Below are 17,252 nucleotides of genomic sequence, written 5' to 3'. Positions count from 1 at the left end.
AATGAATGTTTTGAATTTTCTCCAAAAGTAAAGTAGTTGCAAACTCATCCTTTTAGAAACTTGTTTGGGCTGTTGAGAGGAGTAAAAAACCATCAAAAATTTCAATCCTGCATGATTTTACCAAGAAATGTGATTCTTCATTCAAAACCTGATTTTTGCTATTGGGCTCTATTGAATAATGAATGTTTTGAATTTTCTCCAAAAGTAAAGTAGTTGCAAACTCATGCTTTTAGAGACTTGTTTGGGCTCATGAGAGGAGTAGAAAAACATCAAAAATTTCAGTCCTGCATGATTCTACCAAGAAATGTGTGTTCATTGAAACCGCTGGTTTTTGATAGTTTGGGCCCTATTGAATAATGAATGTTTTGAATTTTCTCCAAAAGTAAAGTAGTTGCAAACTCATCCTTTTAGAAACTTGTTTGGGCTGTTGAGAGGAGTAAAAAACCATCAAAAATTTCAATCCTGCATGATTCTACCAAGAAATGTGATTCTTCATTCAAAACCTGATTTTTGCTATTGGGCTCTATTGAATAATGAATGTTTTGAATTTTCTCCAAAAGTAAAGTAGTTGCAAACTCATGCTTTTAGAGACTTGTTTGGGCTCATGAGAGGAGTAGAAAAACATCAAAAATTTCAGTCCTGCATGATTCTACCAAGAAATGTGTGTTCATTGAAACCGCTGGTTTTTGATAGTTTGGGCCCTATTGAATAATGAATGTTTTGAATTTTCTCCAAAAGTAAAGTAGTTGCAAACTCATCCTTTTAGAAACTTGTTTGGGCTGTTGAGAGGAGTAAAAAACCATCAAAAATTTCAATCCTGCATGATTCTACCAAGAAATGTGATTCTTCATTCAAAACGCTGGTTTTTGCTATTGGGCTCTTTTGAGTAATGAATGTTTTGAATTTTCTCCAAAAGTAAAGTAGTTGCAAACTCATGCTTTTAGAGACTTGTTTGAGCTCATGAGAGGAGTAGAAAAACATCAAAAATTTCAGTCCTGCATGATTCTACCAAGAAATGTGTGTTCATTGAAACCGCTGGTTTTTGATAGTTTGGGCCCTAGTGAATAATGAATGTTTTTAATTTTCTCCAAAAGTAAAGTAGTTGCAAACTCATCCTTTTAGAAACTGGTTTGGGCTGTTGAGAGGAGTAAAAAACCATCAAAAATTTCAATCCTGCATGATTCTACCAAGAAATGTGATTCTTCATTCAAAACGCTGGTTTTTGCTATTGGGCTCTTTTGAGTAATGAATGTTTTGAATTTTCTCCAAAAGTAAAGTAGTTGCAAACTCATGCTTTTAGAGACTTGTTTGGGCTCATGAGAGGAGTAGAAAAACATCAAAAATTTCAGTCCTGCATGATTCTACCAAGAAATGTGTGTTCATTCAAACCGCTGGTTTTTGATAGTTTGGGCCCTATTGAATAATGAATGTTTTGAATTTTCTCCAAAAGTAAAGTAGTTGCAAACTCATCCTTTTAGAAACTTGTTTGGGCTGTTGAGAGGAGTAAAAAACCATCAAAAATTTCAATCCTGCATGATTCTACCAAGAAATGTGATTCTTCATTCAAAACGCTGGTTTTTGCTATTGGGCTCTATTGAATAATGAATGTTTTGAATTTTCTCCAAAAGTAAAGTAGTTGCAAACTCATCCTTTTAGAAACTTGTTTGGGCTGTTGAGAGGAGTAAAAAACCATCAAAAATTTCAATCCTGCATGATTTTACCAATAAATGTGATTCTTCATTCAAAACCTAATTTTTGCTATTGGGCTCTATTGAATAGTGAATGTTTTGAATTTTCTCCAAAAGTAAAGTAGTTGCAAACTCATGCTTTTAGAGACTTGTTTGGGCTCATGAGAGGAGTAGAAAAACATCAAAAATTTCAGTCCTGCATGATTCTACCAAGAAATGTGTGTTCATTGAAACCGCTGGTTTTTGATAGTTTGGGCCCTATTGAATAATGAATGTTTTGAATTTTCTCCAAAAGTAAAGTAGTTGCAAACTCATCCTTTTAGAAACTTGTTTGGGCTGTTGAGAGGAGTAAAAAACCATCAAAAATTTCAATCCTGCATGATTCTACCAAGAAATGTGATTCTTCATTCAAAACGCTGGTTTTTGCTATTGGGCTCTTTTGAGTAATGAATGTTTTGAATTTTCTCCAAAAGTAAAGTAGTTGCAAACTCATGCTTTTAGAGACTTGTTTGGGCTCATGAGTGGAGTAGAAAAACATCAAAAATTTCAGTCCTGCATGATTCTACCAAGAAATGTGTGTTCATTCAAACCACTGGTTTTTGATAGTTTGGGCCCTATTGAATAATGAATGTTTTGAATTTTCTCCAAAAGTAAAGTAGTTGCAAACTCATCCTTTTAGAAACTTGTTTGGGCTGTTGAGAGGAGTAAAAAACCATCAAAAATTTCAATCCTGCATGATTTTACCAAGAAATGTGATTCTTCATTCAAAACCTGATTTTTGCTATTGGGCTCTATTGAATAATGAATGTTTTGAATTTTCTCCAAAAGTAAAGTAGTTGCAAACTCATGCTTTTAGAGACTTGTTTGGGCTCATGAGAGGAGTAGAAAAACATCAAAAATTTCAGTCCTGCATGATTCTACCAAGAAATGTGTGTTCATTGAAACCGCTGGTTTTTGATAGTTTGGGCCCTATTGAATAATGAATGTTTTGAATTTTCTCCAAAAGTAAAGTAGTTGCAAACTCATCCTTTTAGAAACTTGTTTGGGCTGTTGAGAGGAGTAAAAAACCATCAAAAATTTCAATCCTGCATGATTCTACCAAGAAATGTGATTCTTCATTCAAAACGCTGGTTTTTGCTATTGGGCTCTTTTGAGTAATGAATGTTTTGAATTTTCTCCAAAAGTAAAGTAGTTGCAAACTCATGCTTTTAGAGACTTGTTTGGGCTCATGAGAGGAGTAGAAAAACATCAAAAATTTCAGTCCTGCATGATTCTACCAAGAAATGTGTGTTCATTCAAACCACTGGTTTTTGATCGTTTGGGCCCTATTGAATAATGAATGTTTTGAATTTTCTCCAAAAGTAAAGTAGTTGCAAACTCATCCTTTTAGAAACTTGTTTGGGCTGTTGAGAGGAGTAAAAAACCATCAAAAATTTCAATCCTGCATGATTCTACCAAGAAATGTGATTCTTCATTCAAAACCTGATTTTTGCTATAGGGCTCTATTGAATAATGAATGTTTTGAATTTTCTCCAAAAGTAAAGTAGTTGCAAACTCATGCTTTTAGAGACTTGTTTGGGCTCATGAGAGGAGTAGAAAAACATCAAAAATTTCAGTCCTGCATGATTCTACCAAGAAATGTGTGTTCATTCAAACCGCTGGTTTTTGATAGTTTGGGCCCTATTGAATAATGAATGTTTTGAATTTTCTCCAAAAGTAAAGTAGTTGCAAACTCATCCTTTTAGAAACTTGTTTGGGCTGTTGAGAGGAGTAAAAAACCATCAAAAATTTCAATCCTGCATGATTCTACCAAGAAATGTGATTCTTCATTCAAAACGCTGGTTATTGCTATTGGGCTCTATTGAATAATGAATGTTTTGAATTTTCTCCAAAAGTAAAGTAGTTGCAAACTCATCCTTTTAGAGAATTGTTTGGGCTCATGAGAGGAGTAGAAAAACATCAAAAATTTCAGTCCTGCACGAGTCTACCAAGAAATGTGTGTTCATTCAAACCGCTGGTTTTTGATATTTTGGGCCCTATTGAATAATGAATGTTTTGAATTTTCTCCAAAAGTAAAGTAGTTGCAAACTCATCCTTTTAGAAACTTGTTTGGGCTGTTGAGAGGAGTAAAAAAACCATCAAAAATTTCAATCCTGCATGATTCTACCAAGAAATGTGATTCTTCATTCAAAACCTGATTTTTGCTATTGGGCTCTATTGAATAATGAATGTTTTGAATTTTCTCCAAAAGTAAAGTAGTTGCAAACTCATGCTTTTAGAGACTTGTTTGGGCTCATGAGAGGAGTAGAAAAACATCAAAAATTTCAGTCCTGCATGATTCTACCAAGAAATGTGTGTTCATTGAAACCGCTGGTTTTTGATAGTTTGGGCCCTATTGAATAATGAATGTTTTGAATTTTCTCCAAAAGTAAAGTAGTTGCAAACTCATCCTTTTAGGAACTTGTTTGGGCTGTTGAGAGGAGTAAAAAACCATCAAAAATTTCAACCCTGCATTATTCTACCAAGAAATGTGATTCTTCATTCAAAACGCTGGTTTTTGCTATTGGGCTCTATTGAATAATGAATGTTTTGAATTTTCTCCAAAAGTAAAGTAGTTGCAAACTCATGCTTTTAGAGACTTGTTTGGGCTCATGAGAGGAGTAGAAAAACATCAAAAATTTCAGTCCTGCATGATTCTACCAAGAAATGTGTGTTCATTCAAACCGCTGGTTTTTGATAGTTTGGGCCCTATTGAATAATGAATGTTTTGAATTTTCTCCAAAAGTAAAGTAGTTGCAAACTCATCCTTTTAGAAACTTGTTTGGGCTGTTGAGAGGAGTAAAAAACCATCAAAAATTTCAATCCTGCATGATTTTACCAATAAATGTGATTCTTCATTCAAAACCTGATTTTTGCTATTGGGCACTATTGAATAGTGAATGTTTTGAATTTTCTCCAAAAGTAAAGTAGTTGCAAACTCATGCTTTTAGAGACTTGTTTGGGCTCATGAGAGGAGTAGAAAAACATCAAAAATTTCAGTCCTGCATGATTCTACCAAGAAATGTGTGTTCATTGAAACCGCTGGTTTTTGATAGTTTGGGCCCTATTGAATAATGAATGTTTTGAATTTTCTCCAAAAGTAAAGTAGTTGCAAACTCATCCTTTTAGAAACTTGTTTGGGCTGTTGAGAGGAGTAAAAAACCATCAAAAATTTCAATCCTGCATGATTCTACCAAGAAATGTGATTCTTCATTCAAAACCTGATTTTTGCTATTGGGCTCTATTGAATAATGAATGTTTTGAATTTTCTCCAAAAGTAAAGTAGTTGCAAACTCATGCTTTTAGAGACTTGTTTGGGCTCATGAGAGGAGTAGAAAAACATCAAAAATTTCAGTCCTGCATGATTCTACCAAGAAATGTGTGTTCATTGAAACCGCTGGTTTTTGATAGTTTGGGCCCTATTGAATAATGAATGTTTTGAATTTTCTCCAAAAGTAAAGTAGTTGCAAACTCATCCTTTTAGAAACTTGTTTGGGCTGTTGAGAGGAGTAAAAAACCATCAAAAATTTCAATCCTGCATGATTCTACCAAGAAATGTGATTCTTCATTCAAAACGCTGGTTTTTGCTATTGGGCTCTTTTGAGTAATGAATGTTTTGAATTTTCTCCAAAAGTAAAGTAGTTGCAAACTCATGCTTTTAGAGACTTGTTTGAGCTCATGAGAGGAGTAGAAAAACATCAAAAATTTCAGTCCTGCATGATTCTACCAAGAAATGTGTGTTCATTGAAACCGCTGGTTTTTGATAGTTTGGGCCCTAGTGAATAATGAATGTTTTTAATTTTCTCCAAAAGTAAAGTAGTTGCAAACTCATCCTTTTAGAAACTGGTTTGGGCTGTTGAGAGGAGTAAAAAACCATCAAAAATTTCAATCCTGCATGATTCTACCAAGAAATGTGATTCTTCATTCAAAACGCTGGTTTTTGCTATTGGGCTCTTTTGAGTAATGAATGTTTTGAATTTTCTCCAAAAGTAAAGTAGTTGCAAACTCATGCTTTTAGAGACTTGTTTGGGCTCATGAGAGGAGTAGAAAAACATCAAAAATTTCAGTCCTGCATGATTCTACCAAGAAATGTGTGTTCATTCAAACCGCTGGTTTTTGATAGTTTGGGCCCTATTGAATAATGAATGTTTTGAATTTTCTCCAAAAGTAAAGTAGTTGCAAACTCATCCTTTTAGAAACTTGTTTGGGCTGTTGAGAGGAGTAAAAAACCATCAAAAATTTCAATCCTGCATGATTCTACCAAGAAATGTGATTCTTCATTCAAAACGCTGGTTTTTGCTATTGGGCTCTATTGAATAATGAATGTTTTGAATTTTCTCCAAAAGTAAAGTAGTTGCAAACTCATGCTTTTAGAGACTTGTTTGGGCTTGTTTGGACTTGTTTCCAACTACTTTACTTTTGGAGAAAATTCAAAACATTCATTATTCAATAGGGCCCAAACTATCAAAAACCAGCGGTTTCAATGAACACACATTTCTTGGTAGAATCATGCAGGACTGAAATTTTTGATGTTTTTCTACTCCTCTCTCATGAGAGGAGTAGAAAAACATCAAAAATTTCAGTCCTGCATGATTCTACCAAGAAATGTGTGTTCATTGAAACCGCTGGTTTTTGATAGTTTGGGCCCTATTGAATAATGAATGTTTTGAATTTTCTCCAAAAGTAAAGTAGTTGCAAACTCATCCTTTTAGAAACTTGTTTGGGCTGTTGAGAGGAGTAAAAAACCATCAAAAATTTCAATCCTGCATGATTTTACCAATAAATGTGATTCTTCATTCAAAACCTGATTTTTGCTATTGGGCTCTATTGAATAGTGAATGTTTTGAATTTTCTCCAAAAGTAAAGTAGTTGCAAACTCATGCTTTTAGAGACTTGTTTGGGCTCATGAGAGGAGTAGAAAAACATCAAAAATTTCAGTCCTGCATGATTCTACCAAGAAATGTGTGTTCATTGAAACCGCTGGTTTTTGATAGTTTGGGCCCTATTGAATAATGAATGTTTTGAATTTTCTCCAAAAGTAAAGTAGTTGCAAACTCATCCTTTTAGAAACTTGTTTGGGCTGTTGAGAGGAGTAAAAAACCATCAAAAATTTCAATCCTGCATGATTCTACCAAGAAATGTGATTCTTCATTCAAAACGCTGGTTTTTGCTATTGGGCTCTTTTGAGTAATGAATGTTTTGAATTTTCTCCAAAAGTAAAGTAGTTGCAAACTCATGCTTTTAGAGACTTGTTTGGGCTCATGAGTGGAGTAGAAAAACATCAAAAATTTCAGTCCTGCATGATTCTACCAAGAAATGTGTGTTCATTCAAACCACTGTTTTTTGATAGTTTGGGCCCTATTGAATAATGAATGTTTTGAATTTTCTCCAAAAGTAAAGTAGTTGCAAACTCATGCTTTTAGAGACTTGTTTGGGCTTGTTTGGACTTGTTTCCAACTACTTTACTTTTGGAGAAAATTCAAAACATTCATTATTCAATAGGGCCCAAACTATCAAAAACCAGCGGTTTCAATGAACACACATTTCTTGGTAGAATCATGCAGGACTGAAATTTTTGATGTTTTTCTACTCCTCTCTCATGAGAGGAGTAGAAAAACATCAAAAATTTCAGTCCTGCATGATTCTACCAAGAAATGTGTGTTCATTGAAACCGCTGGTTTTTGATAGTTTGGGCCCTATTGAATAATGAATGTTTTGAATTTTCTCCAAAAGTAAAGTAGTTGCAAACTCATCCTTTTAGAAACTTGTTTGGGCTGTTGAGAGGAGTTAAAAAACCATCAAAAATTTCAATCCTGCATGATTTTACCAATAAATGTGATTCTTCATTCAAAACCTGATTTTTGCTATTGGGCTCTATTGAATAGTGAATGTTTTGAATTTTCTCCAAAAGTAAAGTAGTTGCAAACTCATGCTTTTAGAGACTTGTTTGGGCTCATGAGAGGAGTAGAAAAACATCAAAAATTTCAGTCCTGCATGATTCTACCAAGAAATGTGTGTTCATTGAAACCGCTGGTTTTTGATAGTTTGGGCCCTATTGAATAATGAATGTTTTGAATTTTCTCCAAAAGTAAAGTAGTTGCAAACTCATCCTTTTAGAAACTTGTTTGGGCTGTTGAGAGGAGTAAAAAACCATCAAAAATTTCAATCCTGCATGATTCTACCAAGAAATGTGATTCTTCATTCAAAACGCTGGTTTTTGCTATTGGGCTCTTTTGAGTAATGAATGTTTTGAATTTTCTCCAAAAGTAAAGTAGTTGCAAACTCATGCTTTTAGAGACTTGTTTGGGCTCATGAGAGGAGTAGAAAAACATCAAAAATTTCAGTCCTGCATGATTCTACCAAGAAATGTGTGTTCATTCAAACCACTGGTTTTTGATAGTTTGGGCCCTATTGAATAATGAATGTTTTGAATTTTCTCCAAAAGTAAAGTAGTTGCAAACTCATCCTTTTAGAAACTTGTTTGGGCTGTTGAGAGGAGTAAAAAACCATCAAAAATTTCAATCCTGCATGATTCTACCAAGAAATGTGATTCTTCATTCAAAACCTGATTTTTGCTATAGGGCTCTATTGAATAATGAATGTTTTGAATTTTCTCCAAAAGTAAAGTAGTTGCAAACTCATGCTTTTAGAGACTTGTTTGGGCTCATGAGAGGAGTAGAAAAACATCAAAAATGTCAGTCCTGCATGATTCTACCAAGAAATGTGTGTTCATTGAAACCGCTGGTTTTTGATAGTTTGGGCCCTATTGAATAATGAATGTTTTGAATTTTCTCCAAAAGTAAAGTAGTTGCAAACTCATCCTTTTAGAAACTTGTTTGGGCTGTTGAGAGGAGTAAAAAACCATCAAAAATTTAAATCCTGCATGATTCTACCAAGAAATGTGATTCTTCATTCAAAACGCTGGTTTTTGCTATTGGGCTCTATTGAATAATGAATGTTTTGAATTTTCTCCAAAAGTAAAGTAGTTGCAAACTCATCCTTTTAGAGACTTGTTTGGGCTCATGAGAGGAGTAGAAAAACATCAAAAATTTCAGTCCTGCACGATTCTACCAAGAAATGTGTGTTCATTCAAACCGCTGGTTTTTGATATTTTGGGCCCTATTGAATAATGAATGTTTTGAATTTTCTCCAAAAGTAAAGTAGTTGCAAACTCATCCTTTTAGAAACTTGTTTGGGCTGTTGAGAGGAGTAAAAAAACCATCAAAAATTTCAATCCTGCATGATTCTACCAAGAAATGTGATTCTTCATTCAAAACCTGATTTTTGCTATTGGGCTCTATTGAATAATGAATGTTTTGAATTTTCTCCAAAAGTAAAGTAGTTGCAAACTCATGCTTTTAGAGACTTGTTTGGGCTCATGAGAGGAGTAGAAAAACATCAAAAATTTCAGTCCTGCATGATTCTACCAAGAAATGTGTGTTCATTGAAACCGCTGGTTTTTGATAGTTTGGGCCCTATTGAATAATGAATGTTTTGAATTTTCTCCAAAAGTAAAGTAGTTGCAAACTCATCCTTTTAGAAACTTGTTTGGGCTGTTGAGAGGAGTAAAAAACCATCAAAAATTTCAATCCTGCATGATTCTACCAAGAAATGTGATTCTTCATTCAAAACGCTGGTTTTTGCTATTGGGCTTTTTTGAATAATGAATGTTTTGAATTTTCTCCAAAAGTAAAGTAGTTGCAAACTCATGCTTTTAGAGACTTGTTTGGGCTCATGAGAGGAGTAGAAAAACATCAAAAATTTCAGTCCTGCATGATTCTACCAAGAAATGTGTGTTCATTGAAACCGCTGGTTTTTGATAGTTTGGGCCCTATTGAATAATGAATGTTTTGAATTTTCTCCAAAAGTAAAGTAGTTGCAAACTCATCCTTTTAGAAACTTGTTTGGGCTGTTGAGAGGAGTAAAAAACCATCAAAAATTTCAATCCTGCATGATTTTACCAAGAAATGTGATTCTTCATTCAAAACCTGATTTTTGCTATTGGGCTCTATTGAATAATGAATGTTTTGAATTTTCTCCAAAAGTAAAGTAGTTGCAAACTCATGCTTTTAGAGACTTGTTTGGGCTCATGAGAGGAGTAGAAAAACATCAAAAATTTCAGTCCTGCATGATTCTACCAAGAAATGTGTGTTCATTGAAACCGCTGGTTTTTGATAGTTTGGGCCCTATTGAATAATGAATGTTTTGAATTTTCTCCAAAAGTAAAGTAGTTGCAAACTCATCCTTTTAGAAACTTGTTTGGGCTGTTGAGAGGAGTAAAAAACCATCAAAAATTTCAATCCTGCATGATTCTACCAAGAAATGTGATTCTTCATTCAAAACCTGATTTTTGCTATTGGGCTCTATTGAATAATGAATGTTTTGAATTTTCTCCAAAAGTAAAGTAGTTGCAAACTCATGCTTTTAGAGACTTGTTTGGGCTCATGAGAGGAGTAGAAAAACATCAAAAATTTCAGTCCTGCATGATTCTACCAAGAAATGTGTGTTCATTGAAACCGCTGGTTTTTGATAGTTTGGGCCCTATTGAATAATGAATGTTTTGAATTTTCTCCAAAAGTAAAGTAGTTGCAAACTCATCCTTTTAGAAACTTGTTTGGGCTGTTGAGAGGAGTAAAAAACCATCAAAAATTTCAATCCTGCATGATTCTACCAAGAAATGTGATTCTTCATTCAAAACGCTGGTTTTTGCTATTGGGCTCTTTTGAGTAATGAATGTTTTGAATTTTCTCCAAAAGTAAAGTAGTTGCAAACTCATGCTTTTAGAGACTTGTTTGGGCTCATGAGAGGAGTAGAAAAACATCAAAAATTTCAGTCCTGCATGATTCTACCAAGAAATGTGTGTTCATTCAAACCGCTGGTTTTTGATAGTTTGGGCCCTATTGAATAATGAATGTTTTGAATTTTCTCCAAAAGTAAAGTAGTTGCAAACTCATCCTTTTAGAAACTTGTTTGGGCTGTTGAGAGGAGTAAAAAACCATCAAAAATTTCAATCCTGCATGATTTTACCAAGAAATGTGATTCTTCATTCAAAACCTGATTTTTGCTATTGGGCTCTATTGAATAATGAATGTTTTGAATTTTCTCCAAAAGTAAAGTAGTTGCAAACTCATGCTTTTAGAGACTTGTTTGGGCTCATGAGAGGAGTAGAAAAACATCAAAAATTTCAGTCCTGCATGATTCTACCAAGAAATGTGTGTTCATTGAAACCGCTGGTTTTTGATAGTTTGGGCCCTATTGAATAATGAATGTTTTGAATTTTCTCCAAAAGTAAAGTAGTTGCAAACTCATCCTTTTAGAAACTTGTTTGGGCTGTTGAGAGGAGTAAAAAACCATCAAAAATTTCAATCCTGCATGATTCTACCAAGAAATGTGATTCTTCATTCAAAACCTGATTTTTGCTATTGGGCTCTATTGAATAATGAATGTTTTGAATTTTCTCCAAAAGTAAAGTAGTTGCAAACTCATGCTTTTAGAGACTTGTTTGGGCTCATGAGAGGAGTAGAAAAACATCAAAAATTTCAGTCCTGCATGATTCTACCAAGAAATGTGTGTTCATTGAAACCGCTGGTTTTTGATAGTTTGGGCCCTATTGAATAATGAATGTTTTGAATTTTCTCCAAAAGTAAAGTAGTTGCAAACTCATCCTTTTAGAAACTTGTTTGGGCTGTTGAGAGGAGTAAAAAACCATCAAAAATTTCAATCCTGCATGATTCTACCAAGAAATGTGATTCTTCATTCAAAACGCTGGTTTTTGCTATTGGGCTCTTTTGAGTAATGAATGTTTTGAATTTTCTCCAAAAGTAAAGTAGTTGCAAACTCATGCTTTTAGAGACTTGTTTGAGCTCATGAGAGGAGTAGAAAAACATCAAAAATTTCAGTCCTGCATGATTCTACCAAGAAATGTGTGTTCATTCAAACCGCTGGTTTTTGATAGTTTGGGCCCTATTGAATAATGAATGTTTTGAATTTTCTCCAAAAGTAAAGTAGTTGCAAACTCATCCTTTTAGAAACTTGTTTGGGCTGTTGAGAGGAGTAAAAAACCATCAAAAATTTCAATCCTGCATGATTCTACCAAGAAATGTGATTCTTCATTCAAAACGCTGGTTATTGCTATTGGGCTCTATTGAATAATGAATGTTTTGAATTTTCTCCAAAAGTAAAGTAGTTGCAAACTCATCCTTTTAGAGACTTGTTTGGGCTCATGAGAGGAGTAGAAAAACATCAAAAATTTCAGTCCTGCACGAGTCTACCAAGAAATGTGTGTTCATTCAAACCGCTGGTTTTTGATATTTTGGGCCCTATTGAATAATGAATGTTTTGAATTTTCTCCAAAAGTAAAGTAGTTGCAAACTCATCCTTTTAGAAACTTGTTTGGGCTGTTGAGAGGAGTAAAAAAACCATCAAAAATTTCAATCCTGCATGATTCTACCAAGAAATGTGATTCTTCATTCAAAACCTGATTTTTGCTATTGGGCTCTATTGAATAATGAATGTTTTGAATTTTCTCCAAAAGTAAAGTAGTTGCAAACTCATGCTTTTAGAGACTTGTTTGGGCTCATGAGAGGAGTAGAAAAACATCAAAAATTTCAGTCCTGCATGATTCTACCAAGAAATGTGTGTTCATTGAAACCGCTGGTTTTTGATAGTTTGGGCCCTATTGAATAATGAATGTTTTGAATTTTCTCCAAAAGTAAAGTAGTTGCAAACTCATCCTTTTAGGAACTTGTTTGGGCTGTTGAGAGGAGTAAAAAACCATCAAAAATTTCAACCCTGCATTATTCTACCAAGAAATGTGATTCTTCATTCAAAACGCTGGTTTTTGCTATTGGGCTCTATTGAATAATGAATGTTTTGAATTTTCTCCAAAAGTAAAGTAGTTGCAAACTCATGCTTTTAGAGACTTGTTTGGGCTCATGAGAGGAGTAGAAAAACATCAAAAATTTCAGTCCTGCATGATTCTACCAAGAAATGTGTGTTCATTCAAACCGCTGGTTTTTGATAGTTTGGGCCCTATTGAATAATGAATGTTTTGAATTTTCTCCAAAAGTAAAGTAGTTGCAAACTCATCCTTTTAGAAACTTGTTTGGGCTGTTGAGAGGAGTAAAAAACCATCAAAAATTTCAATCCTGCATGATTTTACCAATAAATGTGATTCTTCATTCAAAACCTGATTTTTGCTATTGGGCACTATTGAATAGTGAATGTTTTGAATTTTCTCCAAAAGTAAAGTAGTTGCAAACTCATGCTTTTAGAGACTTGTTTGGGCTCATGAGAGGAGTAGAAAAACATCAAAAATTTCAGTCCTGCATGATTCTACCAAGAAATGTGTGTTCATTGAAACCGCTGGTTTTTGATAGTTTGGGCCCTATTGAATAATGAATGTTTTGAATTTTCTCCAAAAGTAAAGTAGTTGCAAACTCATCCTTTTAGAAACTTGTTTGGGCTGTTGAGAGGAGTAAAAAACCATCAAAAATTTCAATCCTGCATGATTCTACCAAGAAATGTGATTCTTCATTCAAAACCTGATTTTTGCTATTGGGCTCTATTGAATAATGAATGTTTTGAATTTTCTCCAAAAGTAAAGTAGTTGCAAACTCATGCTTTTAGAGACTTGTTTGGGCTCATGAGAGGAGTAGAAAAACATCAAAAATTTCAGTCCTGCATGATTCTACCAAGAAATGTGTGTTCATTGAAACTGCTGGTTTTTGATAGTTTGGGCCCTATTGAATAATGAATGTTTTGAATTTTCTCCAAAAGTAAAGTAGTTGCAAACTCATCCTTTTAGAAACTTGTTTGGGCTGTTGAGAGGAGTAAAAAACCATCAAAAATTTCAATCCTGCATGATTCTACCAAGAAATGTGATTCTTCATTCAAAACGCTGGTTTTTGCTATTGGGCTCTTTTGAGTAATGAATGTTTTGAATTTTCTCCAAAAGTAAAGTAGTTGCAAACTCATGCTTTTAGAGACTTGTTTGAGCTCATGAGAGGAGTAGAAAAACATCAAAAATTTCAGTCCTGCATGATTCTACCAAGAAATGTGTGTTCATTGAAACCGCTGGTTTTTGATAGTTTGGGCCCTAGTGAATAATGAATGTTTTTAATTTTCTCCAAAAGTAAAGTAGTTGCAAACTCATCCTTTTAGAAACTGGTTTGGGCTGTTGAGAGGAGTAAAAAACCATCAAAAATTTCAATCCTGCATGATTCTACCAAGAAATGTGATTCTTCATTCAAAACGCTGGTTTTTGCTATTGGGCTCTTTTGAGTAATGAATGTTTTGAATTTTCTCCAAAAGTAAAGTAGTTGCAAACTCATGCTTTTAGAGACTTGTTTGGGCTCATGAGAGGAGTAGAAAAACATCAAAAATTTCAGTCCTGCATGATTCTACCAAGAAATGTGTGTTCATTCAAACCGCTGGTTTTTGATAGTTTGGGCCCTATTGAATAATGAATGTTTTGAATTTTCTCCAAAAGTAAAGTAGTTGCAAACTCATCCTTTTAGAAACTTGTTTGGGCTGTTGAGAGGAGTAAAAAACCATCAAAAATTTCAATCCTGCATGATTCTACCAAGAAATGTGATTCTTCATTCAAAACGCTGGTTTTTGCTATTGGGCTCTATTGAATAATGAATGTTTTGAATTTTCTCCAAAAGTAAAGTAGTTGCAAACTCATGCTTTTAGAGACTTGTTTGGGCTTGTTTGGACTTGTTTCCAACTACTTTACTTTTGGAGAAAATTCAAAACATTCATTATTCAATAGGGCCCAAACTATCAAAAACCAGCGGTTTCAATGAACACACATTTCTTGGTAGAATCATGCAGGACTGAAATTTTTGATGTTTTTCTACTCCTCTCTCATGAGAGGAGTAGAAAAACATCAAAAATTTCAGTCCTGCATGATTCTACCAAGAAATGTGTGTTCATTGAAACCGCTGGTTTTTGATAGTTTGGGCCCTATTGAATAATGAATGTTTTGAATTTTCTCCAAAAGTAAAGTAGTTGCAAACTCATCCTTTTAGAAACTTGTTTGGGCTGTTGAGAGGAGTAAAAAACCATCAAAAATTTCAATCCTGCATGATTTTACCAATAAATGTGATTCTTCATTCAAAACCTGATTTTTGCTATTGGGCTCTATTGAATAGTGAATGTTTTGAATTTTCTCCAAAAGTAAAGTAGTTGCAAACTCATGCTTTTAGAGACTTGTTTGGGCTCATGAGAGGAGTAGAAAAACATCAAAAATTTCAGTCCTGCATGATTCTACCAAGAAATGTGTGTTCATTGAAACCGCTGGTTTTTGATAGTTTGGGCCCTATTGAATAATGAATGTTTTGAATTTTCTCCAAAAGTAAAGTAGTTGCAAACTCATCCTTTTAGAAACTTGTTTGGGCTGTTGAGAGGAGTAAAAAACCATCAAAAATTTCAATCCTGCATGATTCTACCAAGAAATGTGATTCTTCATTCAAAACGCTGGTTTTTGCTATTGGGCTCTTTTGAGTAATGAATGTTTTGAATTTTCTCCAAAAGTAAAGTAGTTGCAAACTCATGCTTTTAGAGACTTGTTTGGGCTCATGAGTGGAGTAGAAAAACATCAAAAATTTCAGTCCTGCATGATTCTACCAAGAAATGTGTGTTCATTCAAACCACTGTTTTTTGATAGTTTGGGCCCTATTGAATAATGAATGTTTTGAATTTTCTCCAAAAGTAAAGTAGTTGCAAACTCATGCTTTTAGAGACTTGTTTGGGCTTGTTTGGACTTGTTTCCAACTACTTTACTTTTGGAGAAAATTCAAAACATTCATTATTCAATAGGGCCCAAACTATCAAAAACCAGCGGTTTCAATGAACACACATTTCTTGGTAGAATCATGCAGGACTGAAATTTTTGATGTTTTTCTACTCCTCTCTCATGAGAGGAGTAGAAAAACATCAAAAATTTCAGTCCTGCATGATTCTACCAAGAAATGTGTGTTCATTGAAACCGCTGGTTTTTGATAGTTTGGGCCCTATTGAATAATGAATGTTTTGAATTTTCTCCAAAAGTAAAGTAGTTGCAAACTCATCCTTTTAGAAACTTGTTTGGGCTGTTGAGAGGAGTTAAAAAACCATCAAAAATTTCAATCCTGCATGATTTTACCAATAAATGTGATTCTTCATTCAAAACCTGATTTTTGCTATTGGGCTCTATTGAATAGTGAATGTTTTGAATTTTCTCCAAAAGTAAAGTAGTTGCAAACTCATGCTTTTAGAGACTTGTTTGGGCTCATGAGAGGAGTAGAAAAACATCAAAAATTTCAGTCCTGCATGATTCTACCAAGAAATGTGTGTTCATTCAAACCGCTGGTTTTTGATAGTTTGGGCCCTATTGAATAATGAATGTTTTGAATTTTCTCCAAAAGTAAAGTAGTTGCAAACTCATCCTTTTAGAAACTTGTTTGGGCTGTTGAGAGGAGTAAAAAACCATCAAAAATTTCAATCCTGCATGATTCTACCAAGAAATGTGATTCTTCATTCAAAACGCTGGTTTTTGCTATTGGGCTCTTTTGAGTAATGAATGTTTTGAATTTTCTCCAAAAGTAAAGTAGTTGCAAACTCATGCTTTTAGAGACTTGTTTGGGCTCATGAGAGGAGTAGAAAAACATCAAAAATTTCAGTCCTGCATGATTCTACCAAGAAATGTGTGTTCATTCAAACCACTGGTTTTTGATAGTTTGGGCCCTATTGAATAATGAATGTTTTGAATTTTCTCCAAAAGTAAAGTAGTTGCAAACTCATCCTTTTAGAAACTTGTTTGGGCTGTTGAGAGGAGTAAAAAACCATCAAAAATTTCAATCCTGCATGATTCTACCAAGAAATGTGATTCTTCATTCAAAACCTGATTTTTGCTATAGGGCTCTATTGAATAATGAATGTTTTGAATTTTCTCCAAAAGTAAAGTAGTTGCAAACTCATGCTTTTAGAGACTTGTTTGGGCTCATGAGAGGAGTAGAAAAACATCAAAAATGTCAGTCCTGCATGATTCTACCAAGAAATGTGTGTTCATTGAAACCGCTGGTTTTTGATAGTTTGGGCCCTATTGAATAATGAATGTTTTGAATTTTCTCCAAAAGTAAAGTAGTTGCAAACTCATCCTTTTAGAAACTTGTTTGGGCTGTTGAGAGGAGTAAAAAACCATCAAAAATTTAAATCCTGCATGATTCTACCAAGAAATGTGATTCTTCATTCAAAACGCTGGTTTTTGCTATTGGGCTCTATTGAATAATGAATGTTTTGAATTTTCTCCAAAAGTAAAGTAGTTGCAAACTCATCCTTTTAGAGACTTGTTTGGGCTCATGAGAGGAGTAGAAAAACATCAAAAATTTCAGTCCTGCACGATTCTACCAAGAAATGTGTGTTCATTCAAACCGCTGGTTTTTGATATTTTGGGCCCTATTGAATAATGAATGTTTTGAATTTTCTCCAAAAGTAAAGTAGTTGCAAACTCATCCTTTTAGAAACTTGTTTGGGCTGTTG

This window comes from Dendrobates tinctorius, unplaced genomic scaffold (assembly GCF_039654945.1).
Source record: "Dendrobates tinctorius isolate UK_male_01 unplaced genomic scaffold, ASM3965494v1 ptg000229l, whole genome shotgun sequence".
Taxonomy (NCBI): domain Eukaryota; kingdom Metazoa; phylum Chordata; class Amphibia; order Anura; family Dendrobatidae; genus Dendrobates; species Dendrobates tinctorius.
Note: the sequence above shows the minus strand (reverse complement) of the source record.